At 44.6% G+C, this 11,950-nt stretch overlaps 1 long non-coding RNA gene across 1 annotated transcript; it reads right to left on the bottom strand.

Annotated features, from left to right (window-relative positions):
• Positions 1-591: 591 nt before the first annotated feature.
• On the bottom strand, positions 592-7,473 carry LOC149320371 (uncharacterized). Its single transcript, XR_016278901.1, has 3 exons — positions 7,403-7,473; positions 5,077-5,188; positions 592-1,927 (listed from the first exon to the last, which is right to left on the bottom strand). It is a non-coding gene; the product is annotated as an uncharacterized LOC149320371 (long non-coding RNA).
• Between the last annotated feature and the right edge of the window lie 4,477 nt (positions 7,474-11,950).

Below are 11,950 nucleotides of genomic sequence, written 5' to 3'. Positions count from 1 at the left end.
GGTGCCCAGAACTGGACACAATATTCCAGGTGGGGCCTGACCAGAGCAGAATAGAGTGGCACTATTACTTCTCTTGATCTAGACACTATACTTTTATTGATGCAGCCTAAAATTGAATTGGCCTTTTTAGCTGCCGCATCGCACTGCTGACTCATGTTCAACTTATGGTCTACTTGGACTCCTACATCCCTTTCACATGTTGTCTCCTTAAGCCAGGTGTCTCCCATCCTATATCTGTGCATTTCATTTTTCTGCCCTAAGTGCAGTACCTTACATTTCTCTGTGTTGAATTTCATTTTGTTAGCTTTGGCCCAGCTTTCTAGTCTATTCAGGTCATTTTGAATGTTGACCCTGTCCTCTGGAGTATTAGCTATTCCTCCTAATTTGGTGTCATCTGCAAATTTGATAAGTATGCTCCCAATTCTGTCATCCAGGTCGTTGATAAAGATGTTGAATAGCACTGGGCCCAGGACAGAGCCCTGTAGGACCCCACTGGTCACTTCTCTCCAGGATGAAAAGGAGCCATTGCTGAGCACCCTTTGGGTTCGGCCGGTCAACCAATTACAGATCCATTTAACACTTACTTTGTCTAGCCCACATTTTACAAGCTTGTTTGCAAGAATGTCATGGGGAACTTTGTCAAAGGCCTTACTGAAATCGAGATAGTCAGCAGCTTGAGCTGAAGAAACACCTCGCCCTTTCTTAATGAGAAAGAGACCCTGTAAACCTCTCAGATGAGGCTTTTACTCTTAGAAGTCCCACTGAGTACATCAACATATAGATCGAAACCATCCACCAGTAACCCACTCTGAGGCAAAATGTTCACCACTACTCTAGCAAAGGCTCCATGAGGCCTACTAGGCCTTGCCTCTCCCTCTGTGTCACAAAGGATCCAGCCTCCCTCCTGAGTGACCTTTCAGACTGGCAGCGTCCTACATTACTTTACAGCACTTGTTGACTATCTCTTGTCACTTCCTGTTTAAATGCCTAATCATTATGTCACTTCCTGTTTAAATGCCTAATGTTGTGCAGCTCTAGTGGCAGTTATAAGTGTCAGAATTCAAACAGTGCATCACTGGAATGTTGATGCAACTGTCATTCTCAGCTGTCACTGAGGGAGAGTGAGACAGTGTGTGCCTCAGAGTGGGTTGTTACTAGTGTGGATGGTGTCAACGTAAATATTGTTGTACACAGTGGAACTTCTTCTATGAATAAAAGCCTCATCTGAGAGAAGATTACAGTGTCTCTTTGCTCATTGAGAAAGCGACAGGTGTTTCTCCAGCTCACAAGCTACTGACTACAGTCATAAAGGTGATCCTGGCGCCATACGTTGACGTGTTGCCTCACGCGCTGCGCAACAACATCAAAAGCGGTTTAACAAGGGTTATGGGCCCAGTGTGCGCCTCAGGATCTGCCTGTGCATCTGAGTGAGAAGCTGTTTTGTGAGCAGTTATCCAGAAGAGCAGCTCAAACTGTCTGAGGGCTGGAAGGCAAAGAGTTAAGGAGCTGAGCTGCCAGCCATCTTCTTATATTCAGCAGATAGTGAGAGCTGTGGGAGGCTGTTAAGGCTGAGCGTTTGTTTTGTTGCCAGCATGGATTTCATGAAGTTCCCTAAGTTAAATTACTCCAATTACAGCTGCCTATGCTGAGGCAGTCCTAATAAGAGGAGGACTCTGGGATGTAACTGAAGAAGGTTTAACTGCCAAAAATGCTGAAGGAGATACGTTATGTCTCACTCTGGAGCCCAGTCTGTTAGACCATGTAAGGGATAAGGTATCTGCCAAGGAGGTTTGGAATGCACTGAGAGATGTGAATCAATCTGACTCTGCACTGTCGAAAATGCTCTGGAGCAAGAGACTGTATGCTTGTAAAAATGCAAAAGGGACAGTCTCCAGAAGAGCATCTGTCCTCCATGCGACATCTGTTCCTAGAGGTAGAAAACAGAGGAATAAAGTTAGCCAAAGAACAAAAGGCGTACATCTTGCTGGGCAGCTTATCCAGTGATTTTGATCACATACTGTACAGCTTACAGGGCGTTCCAGAGAGCAAGCTCTCAATGGACTTGGTGTCGACACGTATCTTGGAGGAATGCCAGAGACGGCATTTTGAGAAAGTTATTTCCAGCTCTAGAGGCAGTTATGTGTGTCAGCATTCAAACAGTGCATCAATGGAATGTTGATGCAACTGCCAACTGTCAATTCACAACTGTCACTGAGAGAGAGTGAGACGGATGGTTTTACTGTGGCTGCCTGAGTCGGTTGTTATTTGTTTGGATGGTGGATGGTGTCGATGTATATATTTTTGTACACAGTGGAACTTTTAAGAATAAAAGCCTCATCTGAGAGAAGTTTACAGTAATTCTTTGCTCATTATAGAAAGGGAGAGGAGTTTCTCCAGCTCACAAGCTGCTGACTACAGTCACAAAGGTGGAAAATCTGGTGCCAAATGTTGACATATTGTCTCATGTGCTGCACAACATCAAAATCGTTTTAACACTATATGCCAACATAACAAACCAATTACCTAATGAACTAGCTTTCTCACAGGAAAGGAGATTTTATATAGCACATGGAAGTTTCCCCATATATGACTTCCCAACATCCACTACTAATGTGCATGCATCTAGGGCAGCCTTGTCCAATCTAGTGTCCTGCAGATGTTTTGGATTTACACTTCCCTTAATTCCAGTTGGTTTTGTTTTGGCACATAAGCAGAGAACAACACGAGGAACTCTTCCCATTCCTGGCAGTAAAAAATCCAAGAACAACTAATTAAACAATTTGAAATTGCTATTTCCCATCAGTTTCAAGGTCAGTGGCCTGAGTCAGCTGCCACCCACCACCAAAGTGGTGGCACCAATCCCGCCTAAAAGTGTTGGATGGTTTTTGCATTCCCTTTTCCTCTCCTTAGATAGGGATTTCCTGCATGCAATCCCCCTCTCACATTCAAACTAACCATGTGACTTATGTCACTCCCCCTTGGGACTAACAGACATTCTCTCAAAGATTTTCAACTGAGCTGTTGTGTTTCCATCTTCCTTCCCTCTCAACTTTGTTTGGAAAGATGATGAGATAAATATTTCTTTTACCTAAACTATTCATTAGCTAGATGAGGATATAGATTCTAAGTAAATATAGATTAAAGCCATTAGTAAACTTTTTGTTTTAAACTACAAACTACCTGTTTGTTGTTTTTTAGAGTCAATCTCAGTTCTTAGGAGAGCATAGTTAAACAACTGTCATCTTCTGGCCTTAGAGGGAGTGAAAGGACAGGCCCAATGCCATCAGGCCTGAAGAGAAAGAGCCCTCCCCTCCCTCCTTCCAACTGTCATCTTCTGGCCTGGGAAGGAATGAAAGGACAGGCCCTGCTTCAATTAAGAAAAAGAGCCCCCCTCCAGTCCATCTGCCTTGGTCCAGGCCTCAGAGGGAGAGAAGAATATTGGACCTGATCCCCCCCTCACCATTCCCTTCTCCTTTTGTGTTGTGTCTTTTAGATTATAAGCCTGAGGGCAGGGAACTGTCTATTATCCCCTCTGTTGTAAGCCGCCCGGATTCCCAGTGATTGGGTGGCATATAAATAAATCCTATTATTATTATTATTATTATTATTATGAGCATATTTCTGCTACTCTGCTAATTTTAGAGCTAGTCCCTAACAGGCTTGGCTTTGACATCTTTGACATTTAATTATTTTTGTTTCCTTACTAAAGGCTGAAGCCTTAGGAAACTTAAATTACCACACAAAAAGTCATGGATTTAACGTTAGCACAGGAATAGAGCAAGCACTGTGGACAAACCAGAAACCCAGTCCCATCACCCTAGCCCTGACTTGCTGGGTGGGGAGAAAGGAAAGATAAGATGGCAGGAAAAACTGATCAACTGAGCCACTGCAGGACAGAGGAAGGTACCTGGTGTTACCGAGTTTGGATTTATATAAATCATGACCCCTGACTGACCTCATCGCAGCCGCCATTATCCCAAAAGCGAGCTGACCACGTAGCCAGACAAGCCTTGCAAGACATGGCTATAAGCAGAAAGGTAGATTTAAACCTTTAAAACCAGTTCTGGGAGTTGCCATTCTAGTTTCGCAGGCAATCTGAGAGAATGAGGACAAAAGAAATTTGCATCACCTTTGATGGCATTAAGCACCCAGCCATCTACCTAGTGGTCTTCTCCCAAAGAAGTGGCAGACCCTTTTGTGTATCTATTGTTTGACTTTAGATTTAGTCAATAGATAGCCTGCAGGTATGTTTCGCAGTATAAATAAGACCTAGATTCCACTCTTCCTTGGCCTTGTGAGCTACAGTTCCAAACCTCTAACTCTGTTGAGCAACTGCTCCAGAGCTCTCTTGGGCACAGCGCCCTGCTGAAATCATTTGGGCAAGCCAAAGCCCACTGTCTCTTTCAGGCTTCTTGTTAGCTAGCCCGCTGGAACTTAGCTCCTAGCCACCGTGGTCGCCTCTTGCTTTCCATTCCCCGCAGCCATGTTCATTTGCCAACATCCCTCACATCCATCGCTTGGAGAAGACTCCTAAGGTAATTATTTAAACGGTGTCTCTATCCTTTCTCCTTTACCCCCAAACTCTTCCTCTCCCTTGCTTTAGCATTGAATGTGTGTGATCCCTTTTGGTTGTGTGGCTTTAATAAATGTTTATATTTTAATTGCAACTCATTGGCATTGGAGTCTCTATTACTTGGGATTGGACTAGGTGACCTCTGGTATACACACAGGGACACGATCCTGCTGCGTGCGTTGTTAGGACATGCCTCTCGTAAATTTGAGCTAATTAAATTCCCCTAATTCGATCCTTCCTAACACTGGCCACCTTTCATATCCCAGAATGACAAACCAAAGATCCAGTTCACGGTAGGGAGAACTAACAACACTCTGGGAGGGAATCTATTTATTTATTTATTTATTTATAATATTTATACCCCGCTCTTCAGTCAAAAGGCTCTCAGAGCAGCTTACATTATTTTAAATTAGACATTTCCCTTGGTATCAATCATATGGGACCCTCTGTTGCAAAACCATCCCAATGGGTCCATTGCAAAGGAGAAGGAAGTGAAGGCTAACCTGTTCCAAAGGCATCATTCCTGAAGTTTCTTCCATGGAGAAGGAATTCATTGGAGACTCTACTCTCTCTCTGTTTAGAGACCAGGCAGGCCTATTCTGGACCTCTGGTCACCTGCAGAAGGTACAAAGGAAACTGCTTCACATGTGCACACATTTATGCTGTCTTCCATGGACCACAAAAAAGACAACTAAATAGGTCTGAAAGCAAATCAAGCCTGAATTTTCCCTAAAAGACAAATGAGTAAATTGAGGTTGTTATACTTAGACACATCATGAGATGACATAATTAACTGGAAAAGACAGTGATGGTCAGTAAAGAGGAAGTCAGCAGGAAAAGGAAAGAACACACTACAAGAGCTTGCAAGAACTGTTTGAACCTGTTAACAACAGGGTCTCTGGGAGATCATTGACTCATAGGGTTGCCCAAGGTGGAAGACAATCTGACAGCACTGAACAAGAACAGAAGGCTCTTCTTTTGGATTCCTCCCTTTGTTGGGGAAAAAAACAGAGCTAATCCTCTCGCCTTGCTAGCATGATCATGCATAAAATTTAGCCCTAGGGCCAGCATGGGACCCCTGTAAACCTCTACATGTTGGCAGACTACAACTACCAGCACCCTTCATTTATTTGTTAAGAGGTTGGTGGGAGTTGCGGTTCATCAACATCTGGAGGGCCATAGGACACTCACCCAAAGGCAAAGAAAATAAACCGCCCACCACTCTGACCACATCTCTCCTGTGTTGGCATCCCTTCACTGGCTCACCCTCCCTTTCTATATTCAGTATAAACTCCTGATGTCGACGTTTAAAGCCCTCCATGGACTGGCCCCTCCTTACTTATCAGACCTTCTTTCCCCTCACCTTCCCACTCCGTTGTTCCCTCCGTTCTGGTAGTCAAGGGCTGCTGTCCCAGACCAGGATTTCCTCTGCCCCATCCTGGATTCGCCCCTTTTCACTCGCTGCCCCTCACTCCTGGAACCTCCTTCCCCCACAAGCTGCAAGGGTCATCACTTCTTTAACATTTCAAAACTGAACCATCCTGTTCAGAGAAGCATTCCCAGGCAGTGCGTGACTATGATTTGCTATTTGATGTTTTTAATTTGTTGCCTGTTTTATTGAACCCTTTCCTGTATTATTGTGTATTATTTATATGTATTATGCTACTATTTCTTAGATTGTATGCCATGGGCAGGTTTATTTATATCTATTTTTATTGTTTATATGTACAGCGCTGTGCAAATCTACAGCACTATATAGAGCATAATAATAATAATAATAATAATAAACTGTATGCAATGAAGAAAAGAGGCACAGAGTTGGTCTTCTTTTAGCTCCAAAGATCCATAGGTATTTATACACACCCCTCCCAATAGCCATTACTGTCTCTAAGCCTCCCTTAGAAGTGAATTGGGTAGCAACCAACTGGCTGTTATTTATCCAGCCAAAGCGGTTTTACACAGGCATCCTCTTTTCAGGTCCTGCCAGGAATAAAGATTTAAGGTTAGGAGGAATGATGAGAGAGAGAGAGAGGCAGAGAAATGGTCATCTTCAGCCTCTCTTTGTCCTCAAAAGTTAAATAAAAGCAGCTGGGGAGGAAATGTTAATGGAGGGAAAGGAGAGAAGCTGGCACTCTTTTCCATTTCCAGAAGGAAAAGCTGGAGGAGGCAGGAGAAGGAGGTCAGGGGAAAAGAAAGGGGGGTGATGATGATGATGATGATGATGATGATGATGGCAGAAAGGGAGACACCCCAAAGGAGAGCAAAGCAAGAAACATTTCCTCCCTTGAGGGCCCTGAGTTTGGAGTGACTGATGGAGAAAGGGAGCATGGATGTGGAGGACTGAAGAAAGGAAGCTGGAAATGAAGCACCGGGATCACCGCCTTTACACCTAAAACCCCCAATCAATCCGTTTTTTCCCAGCAAGGCAAGGAAAGGGGGAGGAAGTGGAGATATTTAGAGTTCAGGGGCCATGTTTTCAGAAGGCACTCTCTGCCTACTTCATCTGGCTCTCCCTTTAACCAGCATGGCCTTCCATTCATGGCTACCTTTGGCTCCTGGCATCCCATCCAAGCCCCTGGACCCTCCAGATGTCTTCCCCGCAAGGGCTACACAAACGCCCCCCAAATATGGAGACTCCCAAGAGGAGAGAGGCTTTGCAAAGAAGGGGCCTGGCTTGCTTCCACCCCCGCCTTCTCCTGGATTCACAGCTGCTGGATCTACCCCTCTCCTCCTCACCGCCCTTCCCTTCGCCTTTTGGGTCAGGCCTTGCCTTCCTTCCTTCGCCCCAAGAACAGCCTCCCAGAAAGCCAGTTTAGGGGTCCCCCTGACCTTCCTCCTCTCCGAAAGGCTTCCTCTTCCCCCTCAAGGAAACGCGGAAGGAAGTGACGTCACAGGGCGCTCTGTCTGTCTGTCTCTCTCCTCCTTCCGGCTCACGGACACTTCCTGCCTCTCTAGGCAGGGGAGCTCTCTACTGCTCCTCGGAGGACCGTCCGAGACAGAGGCAAAAGGAGGCCTTTCTCTGCGAGGAAAGCTCTCCTTAGAAAAGGGAGGGAGGCCCCCCCAATCAGTCAAAGGATACACCCTGAAATTAATAATAAGGATAACCGTAATAATAATAATAATGAGGTTGTGCCTTGGGCCAGGAAGAGGGAGGCCTACTGGGGTGACAATGTATATATGATGATATATAACGTATAATAACAACAATAACAATAACAAGATGGCTGCTGTGCCTTGGGCCAGAGTGTGTCCAGAGGAGGGCGACCGAAATGGTGAAGCATTTGTCATCTGTTGACACACCAAACCTCAGGAGAGCAGCAGAGCAATATCTGAGGTGATATTATAGCCCTATTTAAATCTTGGAAGGGGTCATATTGAGGATGGAGCAAGATTAGTTTCTGCTGCTCCAGAGAACAGCCCCAGGGTCAAAGGAAAGAGACCCCACCTCAGTATTGGGAAGAACTGTTCAGACAGCAGGGGAACACGCTCCCTCCTTGGAGGCTTTTAAGCAGAGGCTGGATGGCCATCTCTCAGACTCAGGACTGACTTGATTGTGGATTCCTGCATGGCAGGGGTTTGGGCTTGAGGGCCCTTGGGGTCTGTTCCAGCTCTATGATTCATACATTTAACCATGGTTATCATATCACTTCTTAACCATCTTTCCCCCAGGCTAAACATACCCAGCTCCCTAAGCCATTCCTCATTTAGCATAGTTCCTAGACCCTTCACTGTTTTGGTTGCTCTGGACACATTCCAGCTTCTCAATGTCCTTCTTGACTACTTGTGCCCAGAACTGGACCCAGTTTCCAGGTGATGTTTGACTAAAGCATAATCGTACTATTACTTCCCTCAGTGTAGACACTATACTTCAATTGATGAAGCCTCGAACCACATTAGCTTTTTTAGCTGCCACATCACATGTTCACCTTGTTGGCTACTAGGACACCTAGATCCCTTTCAGATATACTTTTGTTGTTAAGCCAGGTGTTCTCTGTCTGTCCATTTCATGTTTTTTTTCTGCCTAAGTGCAGTAGCCTACATTTCTCCATGTTGAAATTCATTTTAAAAAAAGTTTTGGCCCAGCTTTATAATTTATAAAGGTCATTTTGCATTTTGATCTTCTCCTCTAGAGTATTAGCTGCTACTCCTACTTTGGTGTCATCTGCAAATTTCATAAGCATGACCTCTACTTTGGACAGAACCCTGTGACACTCCATTTGTCACTTCTCTTCAGGATGAAGAGGAGCCATTGCTAAGCACCCTTTGCTTTGGCCAGTCAGCAAATTATAGATTCATTATCTCACATTATCTAGTCCATACCTTACTAGCTTTTTTGCAAGACTATCATGGTGGGACCTTGTCAGAGGTTTTACTGAAATCAAGATGTGCTAAAGGGGTGTGACTACCCCTTTTAGAGCCAGATCAGAGCTGCAGCAACCACACGCCACACGTCCCAGCTCTGCCCCCAGGCCAGCATGACACCACACGGTGCACCACAAGGTGTGGGGCAGGATGGTGCTCTTCTGGTGCTGTGTCTAAATGATGCAGTGCCAAAGGAGTGTCAAAAAGCCAGGGCGCCCGCAGCTACGGCACCCTTACTGCAGTGAAAAAACGAGCCAATTTGCGCTACAGAAAGGCAAGATCGGGGCCATGGCATGTGCAGCCCTGCGGCCCTGATCTGACTCTAAAAAGGATGGCTACAGGCAGTCTGTACAGCCCCTAAGTTCTCAGCAACCATCCAAGAAAGATAGTTGGTGAAACATCCTTATAATTGTTTAATAGGGAGAAATTTGGCTTTTTAAAAAGAATCCCCTGCTGCTTTGTGTAAGAGAATGTTTCTATTAATGCTAACAGACATGCTTTGCACTCATGCAAACATGAAAGTGCTTGTCTTTTAGATTAAAACGGGAGAATTTCCTACCAGTTAGACATAAATTGCAAAAATTAATCTGGCGCTTCCCATCTAGGGGAAGGAAACAGGTTAACTATTACAAGTACACAAATCCAAAGGTGAAGGCACAGATGATTTAGCAAAATGGAGTCTTGTCTGGGTTGTTTTGTGCTCTCATGGCTAAAGGACTACATATCCCATCTACCTTAAATGTGATACATGTTTAGAAACAGATTCTAGTCCTTTTGCACCTAGAAATCCGTTTGTTTCTCTGTTAGTGTGTTTGGGTTTGGGTTACACCTTTGTGTAACATAAGTCTGAATTTCTTGTAATAAAATAAATAAATAAATAAACTTTATTTGTATACCGCCCTTCGAAACATCAGGGCGGTTCACAGCCGACATCCATACAATTATTAAAACAACATATTAAAACCATCAATACAGTAAAAATAGTCTGTGCCAAATCACAGATGTCTCACCAATGGCTAACAGGGGAACTAACAAAGGGACTTAACAGGGACTTAACAGAGGGGGGAAGGGCTCACAAGGCAGAGGCTTAGGGATAAGCCTGCCTAAAGAGAAGCGTCTTTAGCTCCTTCTTGAATTGGGCCAGGGAGGTTGCTGAAAGGAGCTCGGTAGGCAGCACGTTCCAGAGGATGGGGGCCGAGGTCGAAAAGGCCCTTCTGGTGGTGTTGTTCAATCTAGCCTCTGGAATTTTTAGTAGCTGCTGCCTGCTGGATCTGAGCGTGCGGGGCGGATTGTACGGAGAGAGGTGGTCCTTCAAGTACTCTGGGCCCAAGCCATTTAGGGCTTTATAGGTTATAACCAACACCTTGTATTGCGCCCGGAAGTGAATAGGCAGCCAATGTAGGTCCTTTAAGACCGGTGTTATATGTACTCTTCCTTATTTTATTCTCTGCTAGTGATGCTGTTTTTCTGCATCCTTCTTTCATGATTTGTTTCCTAGAGAGAGAGCTTCCCCTACCAGCACAGTTTATCTGTTTCTCTCACTCTTCATCTGGGTGAGATACAGAAGGATTATTGAGGAGGAACCCCTTCCTTCTCTTCTGCTCTCCTGTCTTTTTGTTTTTGACTTTCATCCTGTACTGCATAGCCCTGCTTGCAGGAGGAGGACTTGCTAAAACAGATTTCCCCATCTTTGTTAAATTGGTGTACTGTACTACACTCTTGGTTTCTTAGGAGAAGAGTTTCTCTTCCTTTCTCTTAACAATTTGAGTATGTTCCTAAAAACTTTCTTTGTTCTCTTATCACAGGCTGTGAGGGTGATGCCATCCTGCCTCACTATTGCCCCGTCTCTTCTAAGCTGTTGCCTCCTCTGCTTCTGCTTTCTGTACTCTTCACATGCTCAGAAACTGTGCAACTTCAGTTTGTTTGTGACACCCTCTGTTTTTTCTGAGTTCTGTAGTCCTCAAGGTGAAAGGCACATGGCCAACCTCTTCCTTTCAGTCTCAGAGATAGTACATTTTCTCATCTCAAATTGCTTGGTACAATTCCCAGGCAGTTGGGAAATGGTGCAAATAACCTGTTTTTTCATGAACTCTGCCTATACCCAGAGGGTGAAGGGACACAAAATGTACCCCATTTTATTTTTGACTGGCGCAAATAGCCTTCTTCTACATGGTTGTGTTAATTTTACAGTTCAAGCAATAGTTGAATGTGCCCATTGCATGCCGAAAACATTGCCAGACCAACAAAGGAAGGGGGAATGCACCACCCCCCAACTAACAGGTTGTGGACTGTGCCATATCTCTTGTATTGTTCACCTGGAATCATTTAATTGCACTGTCTGATTATTTATTTCCAATACAGAAACATTTTTCTTCATTTTCTCCACTGCCGCGACCCTTGTTGTGGTATCAACAGTTGCCAGGGCTAGCGTGGTAAGGACCAGCACTCCTAATCACTTGGGGGAGAGGGTACGCAGCAGTGTCAATTCCAACACACACAGTGTGGATACTAGCCAAGTGTGTCAAACCTGTTCATGGTGTGGTGTCAGGGCCTTCAGAACCCAATACTTCAATTCAGTTAACAACTTCACATGACAAGGAAGTATCCTTGTTGTCCTCAGAAGGCTAAGGCTTGACCAGTGACACTGGGAGATGTCAAAGCATTAGTGAGCAAAGTGCAACAGCTGGTAGAGAAATGGGCATATATAAACGAAATCTCTTCATTAATAGCACAATTTAGTGATGTGTCCCCTTGGTCTTAACACATGCTCTAGCAACCTTTGTTATTGTACAATTGCAAATTTTTGCACATCTTGTAGTATTCCCTAGCGCTACATGAGGTGTATGCAAGGAAAATGCTGTGTTTGGTAGTTCTTTGGTGATGATGCCCCAATTAGGGCTATCAGCATAAGTGAAGTACATATTGAAATCAGCAAGCAGAGTAGCAGCAGAGTAAACAGATTCATTGCATACTGGTATTAGACATGTACCCAGAACCTCCTGGGTGGACATGGTT

The sequence above is a fragment of the Sceloporus occidentalis genome, unplaced genomic scaffold, assembly GCF_023333645.1.
Source record: "Sceloporus occidentalis isolate IW3139 unplaced genomic scaffold, rSceOcc1.0.p SCAF_1, whole genome shotgun sequence".
Classification (NCBI taxonomy): domain Eukaryota; kingdom Metazoa; phylum Chordata; class Lepidosauria; order Squamata; family Phrynosomatidae; genus Sceloporus; species Sceloporus occidentalis.
Note: the sequence above shows the minus strand (reverse complement) of the source record. Positions and strands in the feature narration are given on the sequence as shown.